Source organism: Ranitomeya imitator, chromosome 1 (genome assembly GCF_032444005.1).
Source record: "Ranitomeya imitator isolate aRanImi1 chromosome 1, aRanImi1.pri, whole genome shotgun sequence".
Classification (NCBI taxonomy): Eukaryota; Metazoa; Chordata; class Amphibia; order Anura; family Dendrobatidae; genus Ranitomeya; species Ranitomeya imitator.
In genome coordinates, this window is record NC_091282.1 from 667795834 (window position 1) to 667809350 (window position 13517).

The 13517-nt window shown below is 42.4% G+C and overlaps 1 protein-coding gene across 3 annotated transcripts in view; it reads left to right on the plus strand.

Moving 5' to 3' along the window:
- PAK6 (p21 (RAC1) activated kinase 6) overlaps nt 1-13517 on the plus strand; it is a 114079-nt gene that overhangs the window by 33869 nt on the left and 66693 nt on the right. The window contains exon 1 of one of the 3 annotated variants that reach the window (XM_069729462.1): nt 200-415. The exons of 1 other annotated variant lie outside the window; for it this stretch is intronic. The gene's annotated coding sequence lies outside the window, so the exon portion shown is untranslated. Of the gene's footprint in view, nt 1-199; nt 416-8908; nt 8933-13517 lie in introns of those variants that run through there. One more of the 3 variants, XM_069729499.1, reaches the window with a different exon arrangement.

Here is a 13517-nt window from a genome sequence, read left to right on the forward strand (position 1 = left end):
TGGTTTTATGTTTCATTTCCTTTAAGAAAGTGTAGCAGTTTGTCCCCTGCAGGTATAAAGTTACGCCATGTTCCTCCCTGTGTCGGGCAAGCTGCAGCGTGCGAGTCAAGTTCACAATGTACAGGTGAGACTCCGCCGGTGGAGACCTCACTGATCAGGTAGCAGAAGGAGAGGGTTAATAAGAACAAATCAGAGGACAGGGAGGAGCGTCTTCTTCACTTTTTAGGAATTTTTATCACACCGGCCTCTTGGTTTTTCAGCCTGAAGCCAACACGGCTTGTATTCGGAACGGTCGACCATGGGAGCTGTAACATCTACACATACAGTATATAGGACGGATTAACCTGTATCGGCAGAAACTTCATGTGTTGGGTTCAACCCATTATGGGGAGAAGATTGCTGTGATTGACGCAAGGTAGGATCACAGTCACCTTCAGTGTGCTCTAATGGTAGTGATTAGTGATGAGCAAGCAAAGGCGTTATCTGAGCATGCTCGGGTGCTAACTGTGTGTCTGTGGCGTGCCCGGAAACTATGTTCCAGTTCCCACCATTGCATGTCTCGCAACTGTTCGACAGCCGCAACTCATGCTAGTATTGCCTGTTTGTTAGACAATCCCTGTGTGTGTTGCTGCTGTCGAACAGTCGCGAGACATGCAACCGCGGGAACTGGAACATAGTTTCCGAGCACGCCGCAGACACTCGGTTAGCACCTAAGCATGCTCAAATAACACCTTATCATAGCACACCTGTTCATCACTATTGGTGATGCATGCGGCTATGTTCCCACTATGAGCTTTTGGCAAGTTTTTTATATTGGCAATTTTCTGCACCGTTTCTGAGCTTGTTAAGGAAAATAGGTTACTTGCTTTTTTTTCGAAAATACGCAGCATAAAAACTCATCATGGTTACTTAGTTATTTGTTTTTCTTTTCTTTTTAGTGACTTTTCTTTTTTTATCTTGTGGCATTTGTTGCTACTTTTTGTGCGTTATTGTTCAAAATGGCCCAGTGGGTTGATGAATTTTGCACAAAATTAAAGTGTTTTTTAATCTTTTTTTTTGCACCCGTTTAGAGCACCATGCTTTAAAATGCTGCATGTTACTCTTCAAGCGTGCAATAATATTTTGTAGATTTTGCCCTCCAGTATGGCACCAGAATGTAAGTGTACAAAAATTAGAAGAGTGGCAAGTGATGAATTAGGGTATGTGCAACATTGAGTCTCTTTGTGGCGTTTTTGGAGTAGAAACTCTCCAGATTCCTCCCCCCCCCCCAAAAAAAAAAAAAAAATCAAAGCTCTTATGTTTTTGCTAATTTTCTGCTCCAAAAACTCTGCAAAAATCACTGTGTACGTACCGCTCGGCTAAAAGATCTGAAAAAAGAAAAGCATCCAACTTTGCCATGTTGAGCTCCTCAAAGGTCATCACCATAATGCACCCACCAGAATGAAGGGGCGCACCAAAGACAGGGGTATTGGGAGGTGCTGAGGAGAGTCACTTCAGAGCTCACTAAGGACTATGGTGCTTTTTTTGTGTATATAGCTGTATAATCTTTTTTGAAAGTTCATTTTTTCATGATATTAACCCCTTCATGACCAGGGGATTTTTCGTTTTTCCGTGTTTGTTTTTCGCTCCCCTCCTTCCCAGAGCCATAACTTTTTTATTTTTCTGTCAATTTGGCCATGTGAGGGCTTATTTTTTGCGGGTCGAGTTGTACTTTTGAATGACATCATTGGTTTTAGCATGTCGTGTACTAGAAAACAGGAAAAAAATTCCAAGTGCGGTGAAATTGCAAAAAAAGTGCAATCCCACATTGGTTTTTTGTTTGGCTTTTTTGCTAGGTTCACTAAATGCTAAAACTGACCTGCCATTATGATTCTCCAGGTCAGTACGAGTTCATAGACACCTAACATGACTAGGTTATTTTTTATCTAAGTGGTGAAAAAAAATTCCAAACTTTGCTAAAAAAAAAAAAAAAAAAATTGTGCCATTTTCCGATACCCGTAGCGTCTCCATTTTTCGTGATCTGGGGTCGGTTGAGGGCTTATTTTTTGCGTGCCGAGATGACGTTTTTAATGATAGCATTTCGGTGAAGATACGTTCTTTTGATCGCCCGTTATTGCATTTTAATGCAATGTCGCGGCGACCAAAAAAACGTAATTCTGGCGTTTCGAATTTTTTTCCCGCTACGCTGTTTAGCGATCAGGTTAATACTTTTTTTTAATTGATAGATCGGGCGATTCTGAGCGCGGCGATACCAAATATGCGTAGATTTGATATTTTTTTTATTGATTTATTTTGATTGGGGCGAAAGGGGGGTGATTTAAACTTTTGTTTTTTTTTATTTTTTCACATTTTTTTTAAACTTTTTTTTTTAACTTTTGCCATGCTTCAATAGCCTCCATGGGAGGCTAGAAGCAGGCACAACACGATCGGCTCTGCTACATAGCAGCGATCTGCTGATCGCTGCTATGTAGCAGAAATGGAGGTGTGCTGTGAGCGCCAACCACAGGGTGGCGCTCACAGCCACCGGTCATCAGTAACCATAGAGGTCTCAAGGACCTCTATGGTTACAATATACAAGCATCGCCGACCCCCGATCATGTGACGGGGGTCGGAGATGACGTCATTTCCGGCCACCCAGCCGGAAGCGGTAGTTAAATGCCGCTGTCTGCGTTTGACAGCGGCATTTAACTAGTTAATAGGTGCGGGCAGATCGCGATTCTGCCCGCGCCTATTACGGGCACATGTCAGCTGTTCAAAACAGCTGACATGTCCCGGCTTTGATGCGGGCTCACCGCGCAGCCCTGCATCAAAGCAGGGGAGCCGGCATTGGACGGTATAGTACGTCCGATGCCGGTAAGGGGTTAAAATTAACTTTTCTTGAGTTCAGCTAATTTTAATATCAGGACGAAAATTATTATTTTTTTTAAATGAATTATGCTGCCATTTAGAAACTGATTTGCAAAGTAACTACACCAGCCTCATCAGGTCTAAGAGTTTAAAAAAACAAAACAAAACTATATTAATAATGCATGCAACAATGTATATTATTATTTATATATTATGTTATATTTGGTGGTCACTTCTGTTATGATACGTATTTGATTGCTAGTATTGCTATTGCGTTTTGAGGCCCAGTTCACATTTCCCTTCTAATTTCTCCCTACCATAGAGCATTACATGTCATTTCTGCTGTCTGAGATAAACTATTCATGTCACTGATAAGAATATTGACAGTGTCTACATACTAAAACCTATCATTTATCATTAGCTCCGGCTCTCTATTGACTATAGCGTCTCCACACCCTGTGCAGATAAGTCATATTTACCACCTAACCTATGACCCCCCTCAGCAGATATAGACCCCATGCCTGGATATTCCCTATACAGAAGCTAGCCTGAACCCCCTAAACAAATGCGGACCCCTTAGGCTGGAGTCACACTAGCGAGTTTTACGGACGTATGAGTGCAGAAAATACGTCCGTAAAACACGCCTAACAAACGTCCCAATTATTCTCTATGCCCCTGCTCCTATCTGCCATATTTTACTGATCAGTATTATACGGCTTTCTACGGCCGTAGAAAATCGCAGCATGCTGCGTTTGTCACCGTATTGCGCAAAAAAAACGCCAATGAAAGTCTATGGAAGCCAGAAAAATACGGATTACACACGGACCAGCAGTGTGACTTGCGAGAAATACGCAGCGGTGTTAGAGAGAAAAGCCGGCAATTCATTGCGGTGTACAGTAAAATCACACTGACAGCTTACAGTAGAATAGGTAGAATAAATGTGTACACATAGAATAGGTATATATATATATATGTCAGTGAGACACATATATGTATATATATTATTACTTCATACAGCGCGAGATAGCTTTAAAGCCGGTAATTCAATTACCGGCTTTTGCTATCTCCTTCCTAAACCCGACATGATATGAGACATGGTTTACATACAGTAAACCATCTCATATCACCTTTTTTTTGCATATTCCACACTACTAATGTTAGTAGTGTGTATATGCAAAATTTGGCCGTTCTAGCTATTAAATTAAAGGGTTAAATGGCGGAAAAAATTGGCGTGGGCTCCCGCGCAATTTTCTCCGCCAGAGTAGTAAAGCCAGTGACTGAGGGCAGATATTAATAGCCTGGAGAGGGTCCATCGTTATTGCCCCCCCCCCCCCGGCTAAAAACACCTGCCCCCAGCCACCCCAGAAAAGGCACATCTGGAAGATGCGCCTATTCTGGCACTGGCCACTCTCTTCCCATTCCCGTGTAGCGGTGGGATATGGGGTAATGAAGGGTTAATGTCACCTTGCTATTGTAAGGTGACATTAAGCCAGATTAATAATGGAGAGGAGTCAATTATGACACCTATCCATTATTAATCCAATAGTATGAAATGGTTAAAAAGACACATACACATTATTACAAAGTATTTTAATGAAATAAAGACACAGGTTGTTGTAATGTTTTATTATACTGGTAATCCACCTGAAGACCCTTGTCACCTGGAACAAATGTAAAAAAAACAAACAACAATATTCCATACCTTCCGACGATCAGTCAAGTCCCACGCTGTAAATCCATCTGAAAGGGTTAACTAATTTTACAAGCAGAAGCCTGCTAATGCATCCGCCCCTGCTTGTAAAAACCCAGCGAATTAATGGAATGTAGGTGAATGACCTGTAGTTACCTCGAGTTGCGGTGATGCGCCATCTGCTGGATGTCTGTTATGAACAGGTGATTCAGAACCACAATGGACCTAGTGGTTAAGAGCACACAAAGTGACCTGATAGTTACTAACATAGGACGAGCTCTGAGACGTGGAAACTCTGCTGACCGCAATCCCTAATCCTATCATACCACACTAGAGGTAGCCGTGGAGCGCTCCTGACAAAAACCTAGGCGCCTCGGGCACAGCCTGAGAAACTAGCTAGCCCTGAAGATAGAAAAATAAGCCTACCTTGCCTCAGAGAAATTCCCCAAAGGAAAAGGCAGCCCCCCAAATATAATGACTGTGAGTAAGATGAAAATACAAACACAGAGATGAAATAGATTTTAGCAAAGTGAGGCCCGACTTACTGAATAGACCGAGGATAGGAAAGATAGCTTTGCGGTCAGCACAAAAACCTACAAACAACCACGCAGAGGGGGCAAAAAGACCCTCCGCACCGACTAACGGTACGGAGGTGCTCCCTCTGTGTCTCAGAGCTTCCAGCAAGCAAGAAAAACCAATATAGCAAGCTGGACAGAAAATATAGCAAACAAAAGTAACACAAGCAAAACTTAGCTTATGCAGGGCAGACAGGCCACAAGAATGATCCAGGAGAGAGCTAGACCAATACTGGAACATTGACTGGAGGCCAGGAACAAAGAACTAGGTGGAGTTAAATAGAGCAGCACCTAACGACTTAACCTCGTCACCTGAGGAAGGAAACTCAGAGGCCGCAGCCCCACTCACATCCACCAGAGGAAGCTCATAGACAGAACCAGCCGAAGTACCACTCATGACCACAGGAGGGAGCTTGACCACAGAATTCACAACAGATGTCCTCATATGAACTCGAGCCTGGGAACTTTTCGGAATATTTTCCCACGCTCGAGTTCATATGAGGACATCCAGCAGAGGGTGCATCACCGCAACTCGAGGTAACTACAGGTCATGTTTTTAGCCAGGGGAGGCCAATAACCGTGGACCCTCTCCAGGCTATTAGTATCTGCCCTCAGTCACTGGCTTTACTACTCTGGCGGATAAAATTGCGCGGGAGCCCACGCCAATTTTTTCCGCCATTTAACCTTTTAATTTAATAGCTAGAGCGCCCAAATTTTGCACATACACACTACTAATATTAGTAGTGTGGAATATGCAAAAAAAAAAAAAGGGAAATGAGATGGTTTACTGTATGTAAACCATGTTTCATGTCATGTCGGGTTTGTGAAGGAGATAGGAAAAGCCGGCAATTAAATTACCGGCTTTTAAGCTATCAAGCGCTGTATGATATATTAATATATATATATATATATACTTAATGTTTTATAAAAATTGTTTTTTTTGCAACAGCTATTTCAGTTTCATATATCTTATAACTGTTGGACAAAGTAATGTTTCTGCCTTGAAATGAGGTTTATTGTACTAACAGAAAATGTGCAATCTGCATTCATACAAAATTTGACAGGTGCATAAGTATGGGCACCCTTATCAATTTCTTGTTTTAAATACTCCTACCTACTTTTTACTGACTTACAAAAGCACTTTTTTTGGTTTTCTAACCTCATTGAGCTTTGAACTTCATAGCCAGGTGTATGCAATCATGAGAAAAGCTACTTAAAGTGGCCACTTGCAAGTTGTTCTCCTGTTTGAATCTCCTCTGAAGAGTGGCATCATGGGCTCCTCAAAACAACTGTCTAATGATCTGAAAACAAAGATTATTCAACATAGTTGTTCAGGGGAAGGATACAAAAAGCTGTCTCAGAGATTTAACCTGTCAATTTCCACTGTGAGGAACATAGTAAGGAAATGGAAGAACACAGGTACAGTTCTTGTTAAGGCAAGAAGTGGCAGGCCAAGAAAAACATCAGAAAGGCAGATAAGAAGAATGGTGAGAACAGTCAAGGACAATCCTCAGATCACCTCCAGAGAGCTGCAGTATCCGCTTGCTGCAGATGGTGTCACTGTGCATCGGTCAACTATACAACGCACTTTGCACAAGGAGAAGCTGTATGGGAGAGTGATGCGAAAGAAGCCGTTTCTGCAAGCACGCCACAAACAGAGTTGGCTGAGGTATGCAAAAGCACATTTGGAGAAGCCAATTTCTTTTTGGAAGAAGGTCCTGTGGACTGATGAAACCAAGATTGAGTTGTTTGGTCATACAAAAAGGCGTTATGCATGGCGGCCAAAAAACACAGCATTCCAAGAAAAACACTTGCTACCCACAGTAAAATTTGGTGGAGGTTCCATCATGCTTTGGGGGGGTGTGGCCAATGCCGGCACCGGGAATCTTGTTAAAGTTGAGGGACGCATGGATTCCTCTCAGTATCAGCAGATTTTTGACAATAATGTTCATGAATCAGTGACAAAGTTGAAGTTACGCAGGGGATGGATCTTTCAGCAATACAGTGATCCAAAACACCGCTCCAAAGCTACTCAGGCATTCATGCAGAGGAACAATTACACTGTTCTGGAATGGCCATCCCAGTCCCCAGACCTGAATATCATTGAACCTCTGTGGGATCATTTGAAGAGGGCTGTCCATGCTCGGCGACCATCAAACGTAACTGAACTGGAATAGTTTTGTAAAGAGGAATGGTCAAAAATACCTTCATCCAGGATCCAGGAACTCATTAAAAGCTACAGGAAGCGACTAGAGGCTGTTATTTTTGCAAAAGGAGGATCTACTAAATATTAATGTCAACTTTTCTGGTGGGGTGCCCATACTTGCACCTGTCAAATTTTGTTTGAATGCAGATTGCACATTCTGTGTTAGTACAATAAACCTCATTTCAAGGCAGAAACATTACTGTGTCCAACAGTTATTAGATATATGAAACTGAAATAGCTGTTGCAAAAAAAACAATTTTTATAAAACATTAAGATTAATAGGGGTGCCCAAACTTTTTCATATAACTGTATATGTGTATATATATATATATATATATATATATATATATGTAACATACATACAGTATATATGCTTTTACGATTATTTGAGCCCATGGATCCATTGTATGTCCGTATGTCGGTTTTGCAAGCCTGCGAGAAAATCTCGCAGTACGGATGCCATAAGGATTACATACGGAGGATGCCATGCGCAAAATACGCTAACACACCCTGCCTACGGATGACATACGGATCACTATTTTGGGGACTTTTCTGCGTTTTACGGCCGTTAATAATGGACCATATTTTTATACGCTGAGTGTGAGGCCGGCCTTAAGAGAACTGCTGGATCTGCAGCAGAGAAAACTGTGATTTTATCAAAACTACAGAAAGTAGCCCAGTAGGTGATACATCACTGAAATCAGGGTCTCTGCCCCTGCATCATGCTGCTTTTAGCTGGTGTATCTAAAACCTTTATGGGTTTTTTTTTTCCACACTTTTTATCATCCTAACTAGGGTTAGGCTTACGGTAAGGTCTACGGTTAAGCATAGGACTAGGGTTAGAGATGGAACTTGGGCAATAAAATTGTTACATAAAGTAATAAAAAAATTAAAAAAATCCATGTCTGATCTAAGCAGGAAAAAAAAGGTCAAAATGCAATCTGTAATTATATGACAATATACGTGCAAGTGTGAGCTGGTGGAAGGTACTATGGCTCCCCGGCTGGAGGACACAACACTCGCCTTGCCCCGGCAGCCCACCCACACTACTCCACTGCCACATATATAGATTCACACTGGATATGTCCACAGTGAATATCATAATCCCATCTCATGAGAGTCACAGTGACTTGTAGGATGGCAAAAGTGATGGCAAATCATCCTGAAGGGGCCAAATAAATATTCAGAAATAAAACCACAAAAAAATAGAATTAAATGTATTGCTGATTAATACAAAACCAGGTAGATTAAAGTGCGATGTATCCGAATCCGGCAAATTCTGCTTCTACTGAAAATCATTTGCGTCCTTAGTTTTGCTGAGAGGCTGAAATATGATTCCTGCATGACGCCTGTTCAATATTTCATTTACCCTTAGGCAGGTGAACGTGGTGTGTAAGCACTTGGACTGAGAAAACACCTTAGCTTTGTGAAAGTATGTTCATATGATCACACCTGGCACTCGTGCCTTGTAATACATCTATGTCTTTTTGGAAGTGCATTTGAACAGCAAGGTGGATTGCTGTTAAGGGAACTAGAGAAAAAAAAAATCTATAAATCTTCAGCAGAGCGAGTGTGAGCGAGCTGAGTGTGACCAGAGCGTAAGTGTGGACGGCGGTAAGTGTGACTTGTGATTCAGTGACTTTGGAGTCAGGGAGTTTCCAAGGGAGGAAGTACTGATTTGCTGTTTTTTTTTTATTTTATTTTATTTTTTTTAACCCCTTCATGACCCAGCCTATTTTGACCTTAAAGACCTTGCCGTTTTTTGCAATTCTGACCAGTGTCCCTTCATGAGGTAATAACTCAGGAACGCTTCAATGGATCCTAGCGGTTCTGAGATTGTTTTTTCGTGACATATTGGGCTTCATGTTAGTGGTAAATTTAGGTCAATAAATTCTGTGTTTATTTGTGATAAAAACGGAAATTTGGCGAAAATTTTGAAAATTTCGCAATTTTCACATTTTGAATTTTTATTCTGTTAAACCAGAGAGTTATGTGACACAAAATAGTTAATAAATAACATTTCCCACACGTCTACTTTACATCAGCACAATTTTGGAAACAAAATTTTTTTTTGCTAGGAAGTTATAAGGGTTAAAATTTGACCAGCGATTTCTCATTTTTACAACGAAATTTACAAAACCATTTTTTTTAGGGACCACCTCACATTTGAAGTCAGTTTGAGGGGTCTATATGGCTGAAAATACCCAAAAGTGACACCATTCTAAAAACTGCACCCCTCAAGGTGCACAAAACCACATTCAAGAAGTTTATTAACCCTTCAGGTGCTTCACAGCAGCAGAAGCAACATGGAAGGAAAAAATGAACATTTAACTTTTTAGTCACAAAAATGATTTTTCAGCAACAATTTTTTTATTTTCCCAATGGTAAAAGGAGAAACTGAACCACGTACGTTGTTGTCCAATTTGTCCTGAGTACGCTGATACCTCATATGTGGGGGTAAACCACTGTTTGGGCGCACGGCAGGGCTTGGAAGGGAAGGAGCGCCATTTGACTTTTTGAATGAAAAATTGGCTGCACTCTTTAGCGGACACCATGTCACATTTGGAGAGCCCCCGTGTGCCTAAAAATTGGAGCTCCCCCACAAGTGACCCCATTTTGGAAACTAGACTCCCCAAGGAACTTATCTAGATGCATAGTGAGCCCTTTAAACCCCCAGGTGCTTCACAAATTGATCCGTAAAAATGAAAAAGTACTTTTTTTTCACAAAAAAATTCTTTTAGCCTCAATTTTTTCATTTTCACATGGACAACAGGATAAAATGGATCCTAAAATTTGTTTGGCAATTTCTCCTGAGTACACCGATACTTCACATGTGGGGGTAAACCACTGTTTGGGCACATGGTAAGGCTCGGAAGGGAAGGAGCGCCATTTGACTTTTTGAATGGAAAATTAGCTCCATCGATAGCGGACACCATGTCGCGTTTGGAGAGACCCTGTGTGCTTAAACATTGGAGCTCCCCCACAAGTGACCCCATTTTGGAAACTGGACCCCCCAAGGAACTTATCTAGATGCCTAGTGAGCACTTTAAACCCTCAGGTGCTTCACAAATTGATCCGTAAAAATGAAAAAGTACTTTTTTTTCACAAAAAATTTATTTTCGCCTCAATTTTTTCATTTTCACATGGGCAATAGGATAAAATGGATCCTAAAATTTGTTGAGCAATTTCTCCCGAGTACGCCGATACCTCATATGTGGGGGTAAACCACTGTTTGGGCACACGGCAGGGCTCGGAAGGGAAGGCGCGCCTTTTAACTTTTTGAATGGAAAATTAGCTCCAATTGTTAGCGGACACCATGTCGCATTTGGAGAGCCCCTGTGTGCCTATGCAATGGAGCTCCCCCACAAGTGACCCCATTTTGGAAACTAGACCCCCCAAGGAACTTATCTAGATGCATACTGAGCACTTTAAACCCCCAGGTGCTTCACAGAAGTTTATAATGCAGAGCCATGAAAATAAAAAATAATTTTTCTTTTCTCAAAAATGATTTTTTAGCCTGGAATTTCCTATTTTGCCAATGGTAATAGGAGAAATTGGACCACAAATGTTGTTGTCCAGTTTGTCCTGAGTATGCAGATACCCCATATGTGGGGGTAAACCACTGTTTGGGCGCACGGCAGGGCTCAGAAGGGAAGGCACGCCATTTGGCTTTTTAAATGGAAAATTATCTCCAATCATTAGCGGACACCATGTCGCGTTTGGAGAGCCCCTGTGTGCCTAAACATTGGAGATCCCCCACAAATTACCCCATTTTGGAAACTAGACCCCCAAAGGAACTAATCTAGATGTGTAGTGAGCACTTTGAACCCTCAAGTGCTTCACAGAAGTTTATAACGCAGAGCCATGAAAATAAAAATAAAAAATTATTTTCTCAAAAATGAATTTTAGCCCGCAATTTTTTATTTTCCCAAGGGTTACAGGAGAAATTGGACCACAAAAGTTGTTGTCCAGTTTCTCCTGAGTACGCTGATACCCCATGTGTGGGGGTAAACCACTGTTTGGGCACACGTGGGGGCTCAGAAGGGAAGTAGTGACTTTTGAAATGCAGACTTTGATGGAATGGTCTGCGGGCGTCACATTGCGTTTGCAGAGCCCCTGGTGTGCCTAAACAGTAGAAACCCCCCACAAGTGACCCCATTTTGGAAACTAGACCCCCAAAGGAACTTATCTAGATGTGTGGTGAGCACTTTCAACCCCCAAGTGCTTTACAGAAGTTTATAACGCAGAGCCGTGAAAATAATAAATACGTTTTCTTTCCTCAAAAATAATTTTTTAGCCCAGAATTTTTTATTTTCCCAAGGGTTACAGGAGAAATTGGACCACAAAAGTTGTTGTCCAGTTTCTCCTGAGTACGCTGATACCCCATGTGTGGGGGTAAACCACTGTTTGGGCACACGTGGGGGCTCAGAAGGGAAGTAGTGACTTTTGAAATGCAGACTTTGATGGAATGGTCTGCGGGCGTCACATTGCGTTTGCAGAGCCCCTGGTGTGCCTAAACAGTAGAAACCCCCCACAAGTGACCCCATTTTGGAAACTAGACCCCCAAAGGAACTTATCTAGATGTGTGGTGAGCACTTTCAACCCCCAAGTGCTTTACAGTAGTTTATAACGCAGAGCCGTGAAAATAATAAATACGTTTTCTTTCCTCAAAAATAATTTTTTAGCCCAGAATTTTTTATTTTCCCAAGGGTTACAGGAGAAATTGGACCACAAAAGTTGTTGTCCAGTTTCTCCTGAGTACGCTGATGCCCCATGTGTGGGGGTAAACCACTGTTTGGGCACACGTGGGGGCTCAGAAGGGAAGTAGTGACTTTTGAAATGCAGACTTTGATGGAATGGTCTGCGGGCGTCACGTTGCGTTTGCAGAGCCCCTGGTGTGCCTAAACAGTAGAAACCCCCCACAAGTGACCCCATTTTGGAAACTAGACCCCCCAAGGAACTTATCTAGATATGTGGTGAGCACTTTGAACCCCCAAGTGCTTCACAGACGTTTACAACGCAGAGCCGTGAAAATAAAAAATCATTTTTCTTTCCTCAAAAATGATGTTTTAGCAAGCAATTTTTTATTTTCTCAAGGGTAACAGGAGAAATTGGACCCCAGTAATTGTTGCGCAGTTTGTCCTGAGTATGCTGGTACCCCATATGTGGGGGTAAACCACTGTTTGGGCACACGTCGGGGTTCGGAAGTGAGGGAGCACCATTTGAATTTTTGAATACAAGATTGGCTGGAATCAATGGTGGCGCCATGTTGCGTTTGGAGACCCCCTGAAGTGCCTAAACAGTGGAAACCCCTCAATTCTACCTCCAACACACCCCTAACCCTTATCCCAACTGTAGCCGTAACCCTAATCACAACCCTAACCCCAACACACCCCTAACCACAACCCTAACCCCAACACACCCCTAACCCTAACCACAACCCTAATTCCAACCCAACTCTAAGGCTATGTGCCAACGTTGCGGATTCGTATGAGATTTTTCAGCATCATTTTTGAAAAATCCGCGGGTAAAAGGCACTGCGTTTTACCTGTGGATTTACCGTGGATTTCCAGTGTTTTTTGTGCGGATTTCACCTGTGGATTCCTATTGAGGAACAGGTGTAAAACGCTGCGGAATCCGCACAAAGAATTGGCATGCTGCGGAAAATACAACGCAGCGTTCCCGCGCGGTATTTTCTGCACCATGGGCACAGCGGATTTGGTTTTCCATATGTTTACATGGTACTGTAAACCCGATGGAACACTGCTGCGGATCCGCAGCGGCCAATCCGCACCGTGTGCACATAGCCTAATTCTAAAGGTATGTGCACACGCTGCGGAAAACGCTGCGGATCCGCAGCAGTTTCCCATGAGTTTACAGTTCAATGTGAACCTATGGGAACCAAAAATCGCTGTACACATGCTGCGGAAAAACTGCACGGAAACGCAGCGGTTTACATTCCGCAGCATGTCACTTCTTTCTGCGGATTCCGCAGCGGTTTTAGAACTGCTCCAATAGAAAATCGCAGTTGTAAAACCGCAGTGAAATGCGCAGAAAAACCGCGGTAAATCCACGATAAATCGGCAGCGGTTTAGCACTGTGGATTTTTCAAATCCGCTGCGGAAAAATCCGCATAGGACCAGAATACGTGTGCACATACCGAAACCCTAACCCTAGCCCTAACCCTACCCCTAACCCT